This window comes from Rhinoraja longicauda, chromosome 11, assembly GCF_053455715.1.
Source record: "Rhinoraja longicauda isolate Sanriku21f chromosome 11, sRhiLon1.1, whole genome shotgun sequence".
Lineage (NCBI taxonomy): Eukaryota > Metazoa > Chordata > Chondrichthyes > Rajiformes > Arhynchobatidae > Rhinoraja > Rhinoraja longicauda.
Window position 1 is genome coordinate 9,422,888 of NC_135963.1, and position 21,323 is coordinate 9,444,210.

At 42.0% G+C, this 21,323-nt stretch overlaps 1 protein-coding gene across 1 annotated transcript in view; it reads left to right on the forward strand.

Annotated features, from left to right (window-relative positions):
* Positions 1-11,328: 11,328 nt before the first annotated feature.
* Positions 11,329-21,323, forward strand: part of cdc7 (cell division cycle 7 homolog (S. cerevisiae)) — a 44,569-nt gene continuing 34,574 nt past the window's right edge. Inside the window, exon 1 of the mRNA XM_078407904.1 lies at positions 11,329-11,447. The gene's annotated coding sequence lies outside the window, so the exon portion shown is untranslated. The remainder of the gene's footprint in view (positions 11,448-21,323) is intronic.

Genomic DNA, 21,323 nt, shown 5'->3' on the forward strand with positions numbered 1-21,323 from the left:
ATGCGCTCTTCAGTTGCTGCCTGTATGCAGGAAGAAGCAGCACCGCTGAATGGTCGGATTTCCCGAAGTAAGGGCGAAGGATAGAGCGAAAGGCATCCTTGATGGACGTATAGCAGTGGTCAAGGGTGTTTAATCCTCTGGTACTGCAGGCGACATGTTGGTGGTAGTTTGGGAGTGATTCTTTTCAGGTTGGCTTTGTTGAGGTCCCCGGCTACGGTGGTAAAGGCTTCGGGGTATGTTGTCTGGTGCTTCTTGTCCACGGCGTGCAGCTCCTCCAATGCTAGACGGACGTCTGCCTGGGGTAGGATGTAGACCCCGATCAGGATGATGGAGGTGGATTTACTCAGGAGGTAGAAGGGGTAGCACCACTCCCGCCTCTCCCATTCCCAGATGCCTACGACCGGTCCATATGATGGATGAAGAAACCTTCAGGCTGGACGGCTGGATCTGGGGAGCTGGGGGTGAGCTGAAGGTTATAAATTTGTAACATTAATTCAGTTTTTCTCTCATCATCAACAATGCCTGATCTGCTGAGTATTTTTCTATAGTCATACGCACCTAACAGCTTTTACATGTTTGCTTGATTTATTTCTAATTGTCTTAATTACCAGTTAACATTAACCATTGATTAACAATGATTGTATCAATAACTTATGCAACTCTGCCTTGTATTAACAAGGGATATTCCCTTTGTCCTTATCATTCCTCCCCACACTTGCTGCAACTTAAAGCTAACTTGTTTTCTTTTTTCCTAGTTCTGACGATGGTTCTTTGACCTGAAACCATCTTCCCTCACCCCCTTACTCCTTCCACTCATTGACAGGACTACCCTCATGCTATTCTTATGTATCAAGTCAAACCAAAGAATGATAAGCAAATAAAAACACAAAATTATAGAAACTAATGAAGGGTCTGCCAGCTGAAACATTAATCTATTTCATTTTCTGCAGATGCTACCTGACCTGTTGAGTGCTTCCAGCATTTTTTGGTTTTATTTCGAATTTGAGGAAAATGTAAATATAGGTTTCAATCTAAGAAAATGGCCTAGAAAATTGTCAGAAAAAGTAGTAAACCCCAGGATCAGGAATGTTTTATAATTCAACAGAAAATGGCCAATAAAGAATGGAAAGAAAAAATACGAGAGGAAGCCATGAGCAAACAAACTACAGGAGTTTATTTAATTATGTAATAAGGGAAAGATTAGAAAGGCCAAATATGGGTCTTGAGCAGGAAAATTTATAATGGGGAATATGAAATGATAGAGGAATAACCTTCCAAAAATATTATGTAGTGGAAAGTTCAGTGCAATCAAGGAGGGAAAGTATTAGTAAAGAAAATAGTGCTGGACAAGTTACTGAACCCGAAAGCTGACAAATCTCAAAGTCCAAATGATCTACATCCCAGAATCTTAAAATGAGTGATGTCTGTGTAGATAATGGATGCTCTGGTTACCATCTCGTAAATTCTGGAATGGTTTCTGTAGTTTGAAAGCAACCTCACTATTGACCACTATTTAAGAGACTCGGGTAAAAGGAAAATTGACCAGTTTGTCTGACATTGGTAGTTGGGAAAACATTAGAATTTATAATAAAAGATATAATATTAGGATACTTAAAAATAATAAAAGGACTGTGGAAAAAATCAGTATGGATTTATGAAAGTGAAATTATGTTTGATTAATCAAATTGGAAGATTTTCAAATAGGTCCCAGATGAGAGGTTGCTGAACAAATAAGCCTATAAAAGATAGGAGGTAATATATTGGCTTGGAGTGAGAGTTGATTAGCAGATGGAAAACAAATAAATATGTCATTCTCGATGTGGTGGACTGTGATCAGAGGGGTACCACAGGGATCAGTGCTTTGGCTCCAACTTTTCACAATCTGACGTCAAATATTTGGCAGATAAGACCAAATGTAACATTTCCAAGTTTGCTCATGACATAGAGCTAAGTGGGAACATGATTGAGTAGTGAATGAGTTTCAATGGTTCTTTATTATCACATGTACAGACAGATGTATAGAGAAATTATTATTTTGCATACAGTTCAGTAAAGTATTGCCATACCCAAACACAATCCCTGATTAGTACAAAGTGCATAGAAATAGTCCACTGAGACCGAGTGCAAGGGTCACCAGGTTTTTGCACCATTTTCTAAGTCGATTCTGGTCCGTGCACTCAGTCTTCTGGAGCAGCGCCCGACCCAGGCGAGCCTCAGGCTGCTGCAGGGCCTCCAGCCGTCGCCTCCATCTAGATCGTCCAGTGAACCATCATCCCTCCCCTCGCCTGGCCATCTTCAGCCCTTATGCCCGGGCACCTCCCGCAGCCAACCTTGATCCTCTTACCGGCCTTTGTTCTTGCGTCCACCATCACCGGCTCCCTCCGTCCTCCTCTCCAGTTCTCCGGTCCTCGGGGGACGAGCAGGGACTGGCTCAGTGGCTTCCCTCTACAGGCCTTTCCTTTCCCGCACAGAACCCCGGGAGTCTTTAGGCCTTTTATTTAATCAATAGACAATAGGTGCAGGAGGAGGCCATTCGGCCCTTCGAGCCAGCACCGCCATTCAATGTGATCATGGCTGATCATTCTCAATCAGTACCCCGTTCCTGCCTTCTCCCCATACCCCCTGACTCCGCTATCCTTAAGAGCTCTATCTAGCTCTCTCTTGAATGCATTCAGAGAATTGCCTCTCTTCTGTTTCATAACATTATAATTTTAATTATTTTTTAATTTTATTTAATTTTTAATTTAATTTTAGGAATCAAATGAAGAGTTCTAATCTCAGCGACCATGGAGGCACCTGTTTTTCTTTTCTTAAAAACTCATCTGTCTCACCAGGATATCTCATGAATGGAAATATACTTACCTATATGTAACTCCAGACCTATCAATGTGGTTGGCTTTTAACTTCCTCCTCAGTTCAGGAATAATAAATGCTGTTATTGACAGCAATATCCACATCCTGGGACTGAATAAATATTTTTTTAAACAAGCTTCTTTCACTTCAGTTGCATCCCCAAACTCTTCTGTCAGTGTATCTCAATGCCAAAGGATGCTGCAAAGAAAAACAAACTTACCTTCACAAAGTACCCTTCATGTTGTTTCAGAACAGTGAATTATCGTAATAAGGGAAACAGGGCAGCCAAGTCACATGCACAAAGGTTGCAACAAATACAAATAGTGCCAAAATAATCAGTTGTTCGTAATGAACTGTATGGAATAAAAACTGACCAGAAACTTGGAAAAATTCCCCTCCCCTCCTTTGAAATAATTCATATCTTGAATGACATAGCAGAAAGCCATTTAACTTAAGGGACTCTGTCTGTTCTTGTACCAGTCCCTTTAGTTGTATTCTCCCTCTATTTCCCTGTAACCTATTCTTTCTCACATGCTCATCATCTCCCTCACCCCAACCCTCCAGTCCCTCATTTACACAAGGGCCAATTTACAGCAGCCAACTTACGAGCTAGCCTCTGAGATGTGAGAGAAATCCGGAAAACCCAATGCAAACCTATGTGTTACACTAGGCTATTCACAAAATGCTGGAGTAACTCAACAGGTCAGGCAGCTTCTCAGGAGAGGAGATAATACCCATTCCTTCTCTCCTGAGATGCTGCCTGACCTGCTGAGTTACTCCAGCACTTTGTGAATAAATACCTTTGATTTGTACCAGCATCTGCAGTTATTTTCCTACATTACCTTTTGTTAGACTAGGCTATTATATCCACCCGAGAAAGAAAATGGGGCCTCAGTTTAAAGTCTCATTAGGTTTTTGTTTACTTCCTCATCTCACCCTCACCTCTGCTTGATGCAAATCTCGAGCCAATTTGAACAAGTACAGGCAAACACTTAATTGTTAAATTGATGGACAACCTTGGTTGCCTTCATTTAATCTTTCAAATTGTTGAATCGAGTTTCTATTCACTTGCCAATCCGCGCATTTCATGTTTCAACTGGCTTGTCAAGTAATTTGCTCGTAAAGAATTTTAACAATAGCTTTTAAAATAGAACAAGAACTTCCAAACAGAATCAGTCAGGATTTTTCTTTATACCAAAACACAATAAAGCATGGAATGATTCATTTCACAGCATTAGAGCCTGCGGAAAGAGAAATACTTAATATTTGTAGTCCAGCACCCTTTATCATTTCTGGCAAACAATAACTGCTTCATCAGTTTAGTTTCTTCTTCTTCTTTCACAAATACTGCCTGACCCGCTGAATATTTCATGCCTTTTCTACTTCTGTTTCAGATTGCAGAACCTCTAGTTTAAAAAAAAATTATTTGGCAAGGTCTAAATCAAATGTTAGGAAACTTTCAAATACTAGTAAATAAAAGTAAATCCCGATAATGTACCTTCATGTTCAAGAAAGAAAATATTCTATTCTCCTGTTTTTAGGTACAGTAACTGGTTCATTCCAATGTAAGAATCTTGTTTACATATTTTTAGAAAATAGCTGGTGAGAGTTAGCCATTCCTGAGGAGAGAAGAAAATGCAAGTACCGTATCCATACAAGGTCATCTGGCCATTCTAACAAATGCCAGAGGCGCTGAAACAGCAGACCTTATCAATGTTAAAATAACACATACTCTGCCCACTCTTTCTTTTTAATTACTTTTATTTACTTTGATATTTATCCATTACTTACAATGTTGTGGCGTTGCTAAAAATCACGTGAAGCCTCATCTGTGATTTTCATTAAATGACATAATTAATTCTCTAGTGCTGGGAAGAACTACATAAACCTAAAGTGACTGTCACAATGAGGTCATAAGATCATAAGTGATAGGATTAGGAGACCAAAACTGTACGCAATACTCCAGGTGTGGTCTCACCAATGCCCTGTACAACTGCAGCAGAACCTCCTTGCTCCTATACTCAAATCCCCTCGCTATGAATGCCAACATTCCATTCGCTTTCTTCACTGCCTGCTGCACCTGCATGCCTACTTTCAATGACTGGTGTACCACGACACCCAGGTCTCGTTGCATCTCCCCTTCTCCTAATCGGCCACCATTCAGATAATAGTCTACTTTCCTGTTCTTGCCACCAAAGTGGATAACCTCACATTTATCCACATTATACTGCATCTGCCATGCATTTGCCCACTCACCTAACCTATCCAAGTCACGTTGCAGCCTCCTAGCATCCTCCTCACAGCTAACACTGCCCCCCAGCTTCGTGTCATCCGCAAACTTGGAGATGTTGCATTCAATTCCCTCGTCCAAATCATTAATATATATTGTAAATAGCTGGGGTCCCAGCACTGAGCCTTGTGGTGCCCCACTAGTCACTGCCTGCCATTCTGATAAGGACAAGTCAAATATATCCATTGACTTTGCCGCCACAGCCTTCTGTGGCAAAGAATTCCACAGATTCACCACCTTTTGACTAAAGAAATTCCTTCTCATCTCCTTCCTAAAAGAACGTCCTTTAATCCTCTCGTCCTAGATTCTCCCACTAGTGGAAAGACCCTTCTCCACATCCACTCTATCTAAGCCTCTCACCATTCTGTACTATTCTGTATTCTGTAAACCACCCATAATATAAAAAGGGGAAGTGACAACAAAAAAAACTCGAGAGAGCAATGGCGCTAAACATGTAAAAACAATTGATTTGTTGTTTTCTCGTTCACCAAGTTAAAGTAAGTAGAGAGAGCGCATTCACTGAAGGTATTCCTGGGCTTAGAAAAGTCCACTGAAAAAAAAGGTTCTGAAACACAAAATGATCAGCTAGAGATAAATATTATTATTGAAAAAAGCAAGCCAGAATAGGACATAAAGAAATATCAGGAAAATAAGCAACCAGTAATGCAATACATCTATTCTATTATTCTATTTGTTTTTGTTTTATTTGAAAACATAAAAATAAATGAAATGTTGCTATTAATGAGATGCAGACCTATAGGCTATAAAATAATTAACATAAGTAAATAAAAGTAAAGTATGTTTAACAATTTACAGGTTTTTATTATTATTAAACATATACTTGAACTCAACATACATATAAATTAAACACAGAAAAATATTCTGGGATCGAGCCTAAAGCTTGAATATGAACCTAAATTCAAGGGCTGAGTTTTGATTCCAGTCATCAAAGGATGTCATAATTTCACTCCTCTGCAGGAAATAATTAAATACCACCAAGGAGCGTTTGACGGCACTGGGCCTGTACTCGCTGGAGTTTAGAAGGATGAGTGGGCACCTCATTGAAACGTACAGAATAGTGAAAGGCTTGGATAGAGTGGATGTGGAGAGGATGTTTCCACTAGTGGGAGAGTCCTAGGACCTTAGGTCATAGCCTCACAATTAAAGGATGTTCTTTTAGGAAGGAGATGAGGAGGAATTTCTTTAGTCAAGAGGGTGGTGAATCTGGAATTCTTTGCCACAGAAGGCAGTGGAGGCAAAGTCAGTGGATATATTTAAGACTAATCAGATAGATTCTTGATTAGTACGGGTGTCAGAGGTTATGGGGAGAATGGGGTTATGAGGGAGAGATAGATCAGCCACGATTGAATGGTGGAGGAGACATCATGGGCCGAATGGCATAATTCTTCTCCTATCTCTTATGATCTTATGAGAGCTTAAATGGAAGTTCACTATCAATAGTGAGGAATAAAGAAGTGTCGCTTGTCTATTCCCTCTACAGATGCTGCCTGACCTGCTGAGTTCCTTCAGCACTTTGTGTTTTGCAATATAATTCAGTTACTTTCACATTGAGTGCTGCACAGTGATGCAGGTGGTAGGCCTGCTGCATATGCAGTTTGCACATTCTCCCTGTGACCGCACAGGTATTCTCCCACATCCCAAAGTTGTGAGTTTGTAGGTTAATTTGCCTCTGTAAATTGCCCATGGTGTGTAGGGAGATGATGAGAAAGTGAGATAACATTGAACCAGTGTGAGTGGGTGATCTGTGGTCAGCATGGAGCCGAAGTGCCTAGGGGTCTGATACCATGCTGTATCTCTAAACTCAACAAAACTAAATCTTTTTGGTCAATTAGGTTTTGGAAAAATTGCTCTAAAAGAAGAAAGAATATAACATATAATATATCTTAACTTTTATCCTTCCAAAGCAATTTTTTTTTAAAGTTTAGTTTACTTTAATTTAGAGATGCAGTGCGCAATTAGGCCTTTTGGCGCACCGAGTCCACACCGACCAGCAATCAACGTACACTAACATTATGCTTTACTCTAGGGACAATTTCTTTACCAAAGCCAATTAACCTACAATCCGGCACGTCTTTGGAGGGTGGGAGGAAACCAGGGCACCCAGAGAAAACCCACGGGGAAAATATACAAATTCTGTACAGTAAGCATCCATAGTCAAGATCGAACCCGAGTCTCTGGCACTGTAAGGCAGCAACTCTACCGCTGTGCCTTCATGCCGCCCTTGCACTGCAGTCCTTCAATAAATGAGTCCCGTGCAGCTTCAAACTTCAGTTACCACTTAATACATTATATAATATCGCAGAAAATAGTGATCCACAACAGCTGGAAATATGAAACACCGTGTCACGGAGCATTTTAAACAGTGGGATGAGTTAACTTTTCAACACCAAACCCTGACTGAAGACTGCAATCAAAACACGAGTGTAGTTTTTTCTCCCCCAATGTTGATGGGTTTGTGATTCCAGATATTTCCATTTTTGTTGTTCCACAACCTTGTTTTTGCACCATTCTACGTCATTTTGCCTGTTGAGGGCTTGCAGAGAGTGGTGATGTTTTGATTGCCCACGAGGATAACAACCAGGAAGTTTATTTTATTTTTTTAGAAAATTATGTTTTAGTAGTGGAAACAGCTGGAGTTATGTTTTCATTGAACTCCAATTTTATGTTTGACTGACAAATGTGGAAGAAGAAAATTCCTTCGACATTTTTCACTCGGCCAGTACTGAGTTGTAACCTATTTTTAATTGGTAGTGTTGATAGTAGGCCTCTTGCTGCAAAGGGAAGTTAGATCCAGCAGAGATGGTAATTATTCTGTACCAGCAGTAAGCCAGTACAGCCCACAAAAACAAAATCTTGACCTCAGTGAGTTATTACTTTTCAGCGCAGAAAGAGGTTATTCAGCTCACAGGCACGACTATGCATCCACACACCCCTCTATTAAATATACCTTTCATTTCCTACTTTTAAATATACCTTTCATTTCCTACCTTTTATTTCCTTAAGTATTTGGCTAAATTATCAGTATAGTTAGCTATGCTAATCTTATGCTGATATTAATTTGCCAATAATTTACACATTCTTTGCTTATTAATATCTTCCTCCATGTAAATATTGAAATAGTACACCCGGAGGAATTTAGGCAATTGAAAAGCATAGTTAAAAAGGGAATCAGAAGGACAAAGAAAGCAAGCATGAAATAGCTCTGGCAGTTAACATTAAGGCATAGCTGCAGAGAAAGACTTCAAGATAGACACAAAATGCTGGAGTAACTCAGCGGGACAGGCTGCATCTCTGGAGTAAAGGAATAAATGACTTTTCGGATCAGAATCCTTCTTCAAACCATCCACAGCTCCTTCCTACACAAGAAAGACTTGACGATTAGGGAGATACAAGGAACTGCAGATGCTGGTTTACCAAAAATGACACAAAGTGCTGGAGTAACTCAATGGGGCAGGCAGCATGACAGAGCATGGAAAGGCGATGCTTCAGGTTGGGACCCTTCTTCACAATGCTTGCAGTGGGGGGGTAAAATATGAAAGAGAGGTGGGGGTGGGACAAAGCTTGGCAAGTGATGGGTGGATACACGTGAGGGTGGATTTTCATTGGCAGATGTTAGGATATTCTACGACATCCGAGATATCCTCTTTAGTCAACATGATATCCCCCCTGCTGTCATAGATGGACCCCTCACCCGCATCTCCTCTGTGTCCTGTAGTTCTAGTTTCGTTACCCCTCACCCCAGAAAGATAAAGGATAGAGTTCCCCTCGTCCTTACCATTCACCCCACCAGCCTCTGCACCTAACACATCATTGTCCGACATTTTTGACACCTTCAACGTGATCCCACCAAAAGTCAGATAATCCCATCCTTTCCGATCTAATACCTCCTCCTTCGCATCTATCCAAGGTCTCCAGCAGTCCTTCCAGATGAGACATAGGTTCACGTTAAACTCCTCTAACCCCATCTACTGCATTTGGTGCTCCCGATGAGGCTTCCTTTACATTGGTGAGACCAAGTGTAGACGAGGCAACCATTTTGCCAAAAGCTTTTGCCGAAATGTCACCTATCCATTTTCTCTAGTGTTGTTGCCTGCCTGAGTCACTCCAGCATTTTTGTCTATCCCAGATTCACTAACCTTCTCGCCAGGATATTGGTCCGAATCTAGTTCAGATACAACCTGTCCCTCTTGAACAGATCATCTCTGCCCCAGAATGGTCAAAATTTTTGAATCTTTTCCGCCTGCACCAAATCCTCAGCAAATCTGTCCTATCTTCCTATTCCTGGACTTGCTAGCATGTGACCCGAATAATAATTTATTTGGCATTCGAACGTATAAGTATATATTTGAACAAAATGTCGTTCCTCACGGGACTGAGGTGCAAGGTGCACAGTGGTTGATATTGATGTAAGGTGTCAGTGCAGCGTGTGTGTGTGTGTTTTAGGTGAGGCGTGTGCTTGCGTTGGGGGGCAGCAGGGTGTTCATCATTCTAACAGCTAGTGGGAAGAAGCTGTTGCACATCTTGGTGGTGCTGGCCTTGATGCTCCGGTACCTCATGCCAGGACGGCAGAGGGGCAAAGAGTCCATGGAAGGGGTGGCCGGAGTCTTTTACAATGTTGGAGGCTTTTCGGAGGCATCCTTTGTTGAAAATGTCCAGAATGGATGGGAGAGGCTCCTGACGATGTTCTCTATCCTGACTAATTGCTGCAGGGTCTTCCTGCCTGATGCAATGCAGTTCCCGTACCAGACAGTGATGCAGCTGGTCATGATGCTCTCTATGGTATCTCTGCAGAATGCATAGGGGATGGGTGGGGGAAGCCTCACTCGTTTCAGCCTCCTGAGGAAGTACAGCCTCTGCTGAGCCCCCCCGGCCGGGTGTGTAGTGTTGAGAGACCAGGAGAGTTCATAGTGACGTGCATCCCTAGGAATTTGATGTTGCTCACTCTCTCCACAATGGAGCCATTGATGTGCAGGGGGGAGTGGGCAGCCTGCATTCTCCTCGAGTCTAAAAATGTATAAAATTAACCAAAATGTATAAAAATGGCCTTTATTAAAATCTGTGATTTTTTCTATTACAAATCTCAAATGTGGAGTACAGAGTCAAATAAATAAATGATGGGTTTTTGTCCCAAACATTATGGAGGGCACTGCATATATATAGAAATGTGAAGATAGACACAAAAAGTTGGAGTAACTCAGTGAGACAGGCAGCATCTCTGGAGAGAAGGATAGGGTAACGTTTCGGGTCGAGACCCTTCTTCAAAATAAATATTTTTGTGAATATGTTTAGAGCGAGATAGAGCTCTTAAGGATAGCGGAGTCAGGGGGTATGGGGAGAAGGCAGGAACGAGGTACTGATTGAGAATGATCAGCCATGATCACATTGAATGGTGGTGCTGGCTCGAAGGGCCAAATGGCCTACTCCTCCTGCACCTATTATCTATTTACACACACACTGCCTTTTTTTCTCTTGTTTATTATATTGTTTACAGAGTATACTATGTTTACATATTCTGTTGTGCTTTTGCAAGTAAGAATTTCATTGTTCTATCTGGGACATCTATATACTAAAACTCTCGTTTGTTATCTTGTTTGTGACTGAACTTCAGCCAAAACGGTACACGATAGCGCGACAATTTTAGGCCCACCTTACTCACCGTCATCGCTTTAATGGTAAAACAAGTAGTTTTATTGAAATCAGTGTTATATTTTATTCGCATTTTAAAGCTGAAATCTGTGGAATTCTCTGCCTCAGAAGGCAGTGGAGGCCAATTCTCTGAATACATTCAAGAGAGAGCTAGATAGAGCTCTTAAGGATAGCGGGCCGAATGGCCTCTTCCTGCACCTATTGTCTAAATCTATCTCCTAGGGAGGGAGGAGGAAGGTGGATAAGGGGGATGGAGAGGGGGAAGTAGGGAGGGGGGTAGGAGAGGGTGCTGCACCAATGCAGGAGAGGTTTGGGCCCAACGGGTCCACTTGGTCTAGTGTGATAATAAAACACTCTTAACTCGCCTTGTGAAGCAGCTCAAGTGTGAGCCGGCATGCGTTATACAGAGGCCGGGGCAGCCACAGCGTGAGTGAGTGATGCAGGTTGCGGGGCGGGGCTGCCACAGCGTGAGTGAGTGATGCAGGTTGCGGGGCGGGGCTGCGTCAGTTTCGGCGGGGAGTTTGCTGGCGGAGTGTTGTCCGGCGCCATGGCGCGCCGCGGCCTCTGGAGCCCGCCCGCCGCTCCCTGACTCTCCCCTCTCTCCGGCCGGCCGGCCACCTACCTACTCAGCGTCTCGGTAAGGCACCGGTTGCGGAGCGGACCGCACTCGGCTGTGGCGGGAGTTGTGCGAGGATTACTTGGCTGCAGAGCCCGGCCGCACCGGTAACAAAGGCCCCTCGTTGATGGTTTGGATGGGGGGAGGTCTGGGGGATCAAATAAAACATAAAGTCCAATTTATACTCGATGAAGATCGCAGATTCTGCAATTAATGGAATACATAAACTGCAGATTCTGCAATTAATGCAGTACATAAACTGCAGATCCTGATAATTCAAATATTTGTGAGGTTTATATCTTGTCACTCCATTTTGCTAACTTTTTCAATCCTATAATTTTAAATTAAAGATAAAAAACTTATTTGAAATATTTGCAGAACTTGTGTCCAACAGAAAGTATTTCAAGAACAAAGGTGCCCTGAGCAAATGGTGCTTTATCACAGATTTTAGCTTAACATCTTGGTTTCCCTCCACTCCCCAAATAGATTGAAGTAATTTGTCTTTTAACCAATTGGTTCATTTAGTTGATTGGGTTATTTGTACAGGATTCGGCTTCGATCCTGACCTTGGGTGTTGCCTGTGGAGTTTGTACGTTCTGCCTGTGGAGTTTGTACGTTCTCCCTGTGACTTTGGAGGAAATATCCAAAGATATACAGATTGGCCACTAAATTTTGGCTACTGTGTGGGGTTTGCGGAGCATTTGGATAGTAGCTCCAATTGCGGAGCATTTGGATAGTAGTAACAGGATCGTTCCGAGTCAGCATGGATTTACGAAGGGGAAATCATGCTTGACTAATCTTCTGGAATTCTTTGAGGATGTAACTAGGAAAATTGACAGGGGAGAGCCGGTGGATGTGGTGTACCTTGACTTTCAGAAAGCCTTTGACAAGGTTCCACATAGGAGATTAGTGGGCAAAATTAGAGCACATGGTATTGGGGGTAGGGTACTGACATGGATAGAAAATTGGTTGACAGACAGAAAGCAAAGAGTGGGGATAAATGGGTCCCTTTCAGAATGGCAGGCAGTGACTAGTGGGGTACCGCAAGGCTCGGTGCTGGGACTGCAGCTATTTACAATATACATTAATGACTTGGATGAAGGGATTAAAAGTACCATTAGCAAATTTGCAGATGATACAAAGCTGGGTGGTAGTGTGAACTGTGAGGAAGATGCTATGAGGTTGCAGGGTGACATGGACAGGTTGTGTGAGTGGGCGGATGCATGGCAGATGCAGTTTAATGTGGATAAGTGTGAGGTTATCCACTTTGGTGGTAAGAATAGGAAGGCAGATTATTATCTGAATGGTGTCAAGTTAGGAAAAGGGGACGCACAACGAGATCTGGGTGTCCTAGGTGCATCAGTCACTGAAAGGTAGCATGCAGGCACAGCAGGCAGTGAAGAAAGCCAATGGAATGTTGGCCTTCATAACAAGAGGAGTTGAGTATAGGAGCAAAGAGGTCCTTCTGCAGTTGTACAGGCCCCTAGTGAAACCGCACCTGGAGTACTCTGTGCAGTTTTGGTCTCCAAATTTGAGGAAGGATATTCTTGCTATTTAGGGCGTGCAGCGTAGGTTTACTAGGTTAATTCCTGGAATGGCGGGACTGTCGTATGTTGAAAGACTGGTGTGACTAGGCTTGTATACACTGGAATTTAGAAGGATGAGAGGGGATCTTATCGAAACATATAAGATTATTAAGGGGTTGGACACGTTAGAGGCAGGAAACATGTTCCCAATGTTGGCGGAGTTCAGAACCAGGGGCCACAGTTTAAGAATAAGGGGTAGGCCATTTAGAACGGAGATGAGGAAAAACTTTTTCAGTCAGAGAGTTGTAAATCTGTGGAATTCTCTGCCTCAGAAGGTAGTGGAGGCCAGTTCTCTGAATGTATTCAAGAGAGAGCTAGATAGAGCTCTTAAGGATAGCGGAGTCAGGGGGTATGGGGAGAAGGTAGGAACGGGGTACTGATTGAGAATGATCAGCCATGATCACATTGAATGGTGGTGCTGGCTCGAAGGGCCGAATGGCCTACTTCTGCACCTATTGTCTATTGTCTATTGTTAGTAATAGTTCTCTCAGGAAGTTGGTAACATAGGCTGAATTTAAAACAAGGAATAGTGTAAATGGGTGATTGATGCTCAAGAATTATTGGGCCAATTGACTTGTTTGTTGTACTTCTTGATGACTTTAAGATTCTTTGGCTCTAATGCACTTTCCTGGTTACTATTCATCTCTCAGATCAAATGTTTACTTGCTAGTGTATGTACACTGCTGTTGTATCTGCCTGTAGAACAGTAACAAATTATTTATGAATACTTTGAACTGTAAGATGAAAATGGTTTGGTTTAGTTTAGAGATACAGTATGGAAACGGGCCCTTTGCCCCACTGAGTCCAAGCTGACCATTGAATACCTGTTCACACTAATATTGTTATCCCACTTTCTCATTCACTCCCCACACATTGGGGGCAATTTTTACAGAAGTCAATTAAACTAACAAACCAGCAAGTCTTTGAGATGTAGGAGAAAGGTGGAGCACCTGGAGGAAACCCATGTGGTCACAGGGAGAGGTACAAATTCCACAGGCAACATCCGAGGTCAGGATTGAACCTGGGTCTCTGGTGCTGTGAGGCAACAACTTTTATCAGCTGCGCCACTGTGCCGCTCCCAGCGGCAGCTGGCGCTGATTGCACAAACTATACATTGTCAGTGCAGACATGAGGAACTACAGATGGTGGTTTATAAAAAAAGACTCCATGCTGGGGGTGAGCATCTCTGGAGAATATGGATAGGTGACTTTTTGCCTACATTATACATATTTTACACAACATTCTAAATGAAAAACGAATGGGAAACAAGACACAAGTTTAAAACAACAAGGAAAAGAAACCAGTCCATAGTAGTGCTTGAGATCATAAGTGATAGGAGTGGAATTAGGCCATTCAGCCCCTCAAGTCTACGACGTCATTCAATCATGGCTGATCGATCTCTTCCTCCTAACCCCATTCTCCTGCCTTCACCCAATAACTTCTGACACTCGTACTAATCAAGAATCTTATCTTTCTCTGCCTTAAATATATCCACTGAATTTGCTTCCACAGCCTTCTGTGGCAAAGAATTCCCCAGATTCACCACCCTCTGTCTAAAGAAATTCCCCCTCATCTCCTTCCTAAAAGAACATCCTTTAATTCTGAGGCTATGACCTCTAGTCCTAGACTCTCCCACTAGTGGAAACATCCTCTCCACATTTACATTATCCACGAGATGGACCATGGTGCTCTGTTGCTGAAATAGGATTAGGTTGTGGAGATTGGTTCATGAACCTGATAGTTGTTGGAAAATAGCTGTTCCTGAACTTGTTGGTGTGGGACCCAAGGCATCTGCATCTCCTGCCTGATGGTAGCAGTGAGATGGGCCGGATGGTGGGAGATCTTTGATGTCGCTGCCTCAAGAGAGAGCCTTATAGACATTTGAACGGAGAGGAGGGCTGTGTCTGTGATGGACCAAACTGACTCCATTATTCTCTTATGGCCTCATAAATTAATTCCTATGCTTTGGAATGTCCATACCAGACTATGATGCAACCAACCAGGCCTCAAATGTATGCTGCTGATGTGGAGACAATATTTTCGGCAGGAATTATTTTGAGGCACTGTCAGCTGTTTTGAGGTCTGGATTTGCCAGCCGCTTTTTCGGGTCAGGTGGTATTTGGGAGACCAGCAAGATAGATGGAGATAGATGGAGAAGGGCGCAGGAGCGGGCCCTTCGACCCACAATGTTTGTGCTGAATTTTTAGCCAAGTTAAACTGATCTTATCTGACATGCGTGATCCATATCCTGCACTTCCATAAGCCTATCTAAAAGGTTCTTAAACGTCACTATTGGATCTGCCTCCACCACTACCCCTGGCAATGTGTTTCAGGCCCCCACCACTCTCTGTGTTTAAAAAAAAACTTGTCCTGCACATTTACATTGAACTTTCCTCCTTTCACCTGATAGTTATGCCTTCTACTGTTAGATGCTTGGGGAGAAGCAGATGTACTGGCTGTTTGAGACTGCAGGGATCCTCAAGTTGGGAATGGAGCATTCTGTGCCCTTCTCTTCCCTCCCATTGATAATTCTCCTTTGAGTCTTGGACATTCAACCATACCAAAGGTGCAGTGTAAATGCAAATTGCTCTTTGTGGCAGAAGTGCAAGGCACGTATTTCAAATGCCTTTCTTATTTTTACACTAGAGAAATTGCATTGCTTTTATTCTCGTATTTTCTTACAGCATAGAAGGAAGCCATTTTCCCCATTGAGTCTACGGTTATTGGAGTAGTCCTATCAACAATGGTTCCCTCCACTTAATCCCTTCTTAATAAACCATCATTTTCCTCAGCATACACTGGATCAGATTTTTTTCCTTGTCCTGTTCATCAACTGTGAACCCAGGCCCAGCAAATCCACTGAAGTCAGAGTCCCATGGATGGCTTTTGTGTACTTGGAAAATTCCTTACGCCTCCCCTTTTCAGAAAATAACCATGCTTAATATTCACGACCCTCCCAACTTCACCCCTATCTCCTTCCTTGCATGCCGAAATTCTGATTTACATTTCTATCACAGAGCCTGGACTTCATTAGAGTAACAGAGTCATTAGTACTCTCATAAAATCAGTACAGCAAGAGAGAACATCACTTGACCTATTGTATCTGTGCCAGATTTGGTGACACTAAATTTATCGAATTCCCAGCTCTGTCTTCATAAGTACTCACAGTTTTCCTGGTTTTCATTGCTTCTAGCATTCATGATGCTCTATTACATGGGCAAAATTTTTACTTGCATTTTACCATTCTTTCCTCAGCTTTCATGTCTCTGAATCCAGAGACCTATCATTTGAAAGCTTCTTCATCGTTTCAGAGGAATGCATCTAGCTTATCTTCTGCCCATATTGTAATCACAAATTGCCTGCTGAATATCTGTCATCTGTTAATTTGCCTGCAGAGTTGATCTGTACATATTTCAATGAAATCCCTTCCTGCTGGCACTTTTACTTTTCTGTTTCTACTTTTACATTTATTTGTAACAAAGTGAACCACAATAGTTAACTCAACTGTCCACTTAGTTTCACAGTTAGGGTGACACACTGACGCAGTAAGTTGTTCCCTTACAGCACCACAGACCTGGTTTCGATCCTGAGAACGAGTACTGTCTGGTTGGAGTTTGTACATTCTCCCTGTGACTGTTGGTTTTCTCTGGGTGATCTGGTTTCCTCCCACATTCCAAAGACGTGCAGGTTTGTAGGTTAATTGGCTTCTGTAAATTGTCCCTTGTGTGTATGATGCCAAACTGGGATAACATAGAACCAGTGTACGGGTGATCGTTGGTTGGCATGGCCTCAGTGGGCCAAAGGACCCTTGTTTACACTGTATCTCTGAAGTAAAAAAACTAAAGTAAACATAAAGAGTGAAATAGGAACTTTCTTGTTTATAAATATTTTTTAAAGAATAACACTATTTATTTCAATTGCATCAAAGCTAAGAATATGGAATGAAGCATTGGGAGTGTAAGGCTTAAATAGATCCATTCCCAAACTTGCAAAAGTGCTGCAGGGAACTAAGCTAGTTGACTTGAAAGGCCCTTTATGCGTAAGACGCCATGCCGGGAGAGTCCAGAACCAGGGGCCACAGTTTAAGAAAAAGGGGTAGGCCATTTACAACTGAGACGTGGAAAAACGTTTTCACACGGAGATTTGTGAATTTGTGGAATTCTCTGCCTCAGAAGGCAGTGGAGGCCGATTCACTGGATGCATTCAAATGAGAGTTAGATAGAGCTCTTAGGGCTAGCGGAATCAATGAGTATGGGGAGAAGGCAGGAATGGGGTACTGAATGTAGATGATCAGCCATGATCACATTGAAGGGCCGAATGGCCTACTCCTGCACCTATTGTCTATGTGATGAGAGAAATTTTGCACTTGACTGAAGAAATATTGGTTTGTTCATGCCAAGCAGTTCTACCTTTTTAAAGGCAACTCAAGTAAAGCCAGGAATAGTCATTCATTATTCAAGGAGCAAAAACAGTGAGGTGCACATAGGATAAGTCGCTAGTATCCCAAGTTGTTTTTGCTGTTGAGTGCAACAGGAAACGTACTCTGGATAGTCAAAATAGTTTTAAAATTCACCAGGGATGTGGGGAAAGAGCAGATTAGTGGATGTACAGCCCGGCGGTTTAGGATGGATTCAGGGATATGAAGAGCAAGCACATCAGTGGAATTATCTTTGCATTCTCCTGTAATAAGTTGGCACACATCATGGTCTGAATAGCCTTCATTGGGTATGTGTGACTGTCTGGAGCTGTAATTTTCCATTCAATTACAGATGAGTTTAATCCACTTTTGGACTTGAATAAAATTAATACAATATAAGAAAAAAAACGCGTGGCATATTGGTCCTGTTCGTTCTTTTTGTTTACATCCAATTTGTCCTACAGAAGATCATTTACAATAATCCCTCCACACTTTCCTGGCTTCCCGCAGTTCTAGCATTTATAATTATGAGAGTGTCCATATTACTCTTGAAACATTTTAAGATCCATTTTTATAACATTTCTCTTCATATATGATTAGATTTAACTTTTTACCCAAAGAGGCCTATCCTTAGTCCTTGTTCATCTTGTATCATCGTGCTCTGGAGATTGTAAGAGCAGTATAACCATGATCATGTTTTACAAGTACATAAGTAGGCCATTTGGTCTTTCAAGCCTCTATATCTACCCATGGCCTTAATTCCGCTCCAGTACCAATACCTCATAGCCTTGAAATTTGTTTATCTTTCTTTCAAAAATTTAACTACCTCAGTGATCTAGTGTTGACGGTCCTCCAAAATGAAGAATTCCGGAGATTCACCACCCTGCGAGAAGAAATTCCCATGGAGTTCTAATTTAAATGACCACCACCTTGCAACCATGTCTCATTGTTAGACTCTCCTGTGGATAGAATGGTTGATCTTAGCTAGCAGGATACCTGTTTTGGGTTAGAAAGGTAGCCTCAGAAGATTGGGACACTAGGGACTGCTGGAATCTTGTGTAGAACGTAAAGTGCTCAGATGATGTATAGTTTGAAGTTTTTATGACAAAAGATTTGGGTGTGATCCACATCAGTTATTTCAAATGAATAAAGATGTTCTGCATAAAGATTGTTTTTGAAAATCTGCAAAAATAGTTAGAGACTGACCTTTTTCTTTTTGTGGGCTCTTATAATGGATAACTAAGTATGGAGTCACAGTCCTTAAATGTGTACTTGGCAAGTTTTTTCTTTCCAGTTTCAAGTTGCCAGGTGGTTATGATTATAATGTCTTCTAGAATCTGTAATCTGGGAGCTTATCAATTTTTCTTAGGGAATTGGCGAGAAACTTCCCAGTTTTTTTTTGCTCTTACCATTTATCTTGCCTTGTCGATGGTTGGTTTTGTGGATGGGTAAATAATGTTCTATGTTGCAGGTTGACTGGATGTCGAAGATTCTTACCCTCTCCATTCTGGGACAGTCCTTGCTGCCATTCATCCGTGACATCTTTCAGTTTCCTCGATTGTTACTTTCGTTCTTGTTACTTTCGTTCTTCTCTTTGCCCTCCTGAATTTTCTCCCTAAACATTTTTTAATTCCCGTCTGTCAAAAGGATCCCCAATGACTATATTTGCCTATTTGTGTCTCTATTCCTCTTTTGCTCAGACCCCATGTCACTAGTATGGTGTCCATGAACTATCTATCCACTGTTCTCTACCAACTTTTTCTTGTATAGTTTATTTAGAAATATGATCTGTACCTTTTTAACTCTCATTTGTGTGATGCTGAGATACAATGCCAATGGATTCATTCCCTGTGAGATCTGTCCATTTCCATCTATCTTTTTGGTAGAATTATTTAATGTATTACTGAGCAGAATGAATGAAAGAAGAAACTCAGCAAAGTTATGCTGTGGGGTTATTCACTCAATTGCAGCTCTTTAAGCATTGGTTTATGTTCCTCTGATCCTCTCCTTTCGATTCATGAAGGAATTTGTGAACTTTTTTAACTGGTTTATCCTTTCAGTGTCCCCAGTTTCATTCTGTGCCTTCAAAGCAGCTGATCTGATTCAAGGCTTTTTCCTTTACAGGCATTCCCTGACTTGCTTAAGAGTTCCGTGAATCCTTACACAAATCAGATTTTACGTACGTTGCAATCACCATTCCCTGCTTGAAATAGCTCACTGAGAGTATTATCTCATGCAGAGGTATCCAGTTGTGACTGGGACACTTTCTGCAGCATGTGGCTTTCTGGTTAATCACCGTTACCATTGCCGTCTTGTTTCTGATGTAAACTTAAGTGATCGTACAGTGTTGTGGAAGTTACAAACAGTCAGAATTGTTTACGTAAGTGTGAGTTTATGCAGGTGACCTTTTGCGTAAGTCAGGGAGTGACTACAGGTGCTGTTTCTGCATGTGTGCAGAGGTTTCATGGATTAACTGCTTTCCTTTCCATTACTCTCCTTGTACCAAACCTCTTGCCTCAGTTGATTTTTAATCCAAGGAATTTCTTTCCAAGGATGATGTGAGCTGAACTGGTATACCACTCCAACAGAACCATACAGGCATGCGGGTGCCCTGTGTCAGTCACTGCACCGCCTCGTGGGATTGCTTTTTTGGGACGTGTTTGATTAAAGACATCTTGAACAAAGCAGAGTAGATTAAGGCGTTTATTTTGTTTTGAAAAAAAAAGTCGCCTTAGAAGTTCTTTTTCTTTTCATTGGCATGCATTCAACGTAATTCCTTGCCAATCAAAATTGTTCAGAGATGGTATAGGAAGGTGAAAGTTAAGTGTTGAGGTTGTGCAATACGTCTGTTTTTTTTGTTGCTTTTGAAGGAAAACTTCTCATGGGTTCAGAGGATTTGGATCATCGCCCAAGGAATGTGGACGGGATTTGTTGCAGTGTTGTCCCTTTGAAGGCTGTTTAGTTAATTCTAAATCTTGATTTTGTTTCAGAATAAATACTGCAATTAGAACTTGTGGGTATTTTAACCACAGTGCAAGAAGAAACTGAGATTGGTCTCTCATTTTGGCCATTATATTATTACGCTGTGGTAAAAGCCAACTTCGAACCATAGCTAAAATCAAACCTTTCCTCAAATTCGACGACACAGAAAAAATCATTCACGCTTTCATTTCCTCCCGCCTAGACTACTGCAACTCCCTATACACTGGCATCAGCCAATCTTCCCTGTCCCGCCTGCAACTGGTCCAAAACGCCGCAGCGAGACTCCTGACGGGTACCCGTAAAAGGGACCACATCACCCCGATTCTGGCCTCTCTCCACTGGCTCCCTGTACGGTACAGAATCAACTTCAAGCTCCTCCTATTCACGTATAAAGCCCTAAATGGACACTTCCCCCCCCCTACATCAAAAATCTTCTAACCCCCCTCTCTAACTCCAGGTCCCTCAGATCGGCCGACTTGGGGCTATTCACTATCCCGCGGTCTAGGCTTAAACTCAGGGGTGACCGCGTTTTTGCGGTTGCAGCTCCTAGACTGTGGAACAGCATCCCTCTCCCGATCAGAACTGCCCCCTCCATTGACTCCTTTAAGTCCAGGCTCAAAACATATTTCTACTCCCTAGCGTTTGAGGCTCATTGAGGAGGCGCTGTGAACTGTTTGCGTGCTACTGTATGTTTTCATTTTTTTTTCTATTGGAACCTAATCAAATGTACAGCACTTTGGTCAACGTGGGTTGTTTTTAAATGTGCTATACAAATAAAATTGACTTGACTTGACTTGACTTGACGTATGCACATGTACAATATATATATATTTATATCTATGTGCAGTCATAAAAAATATTCTTTGCACAAACTTGATAACATTTTCTATTTCCTGCTTCACTCATCCTGTG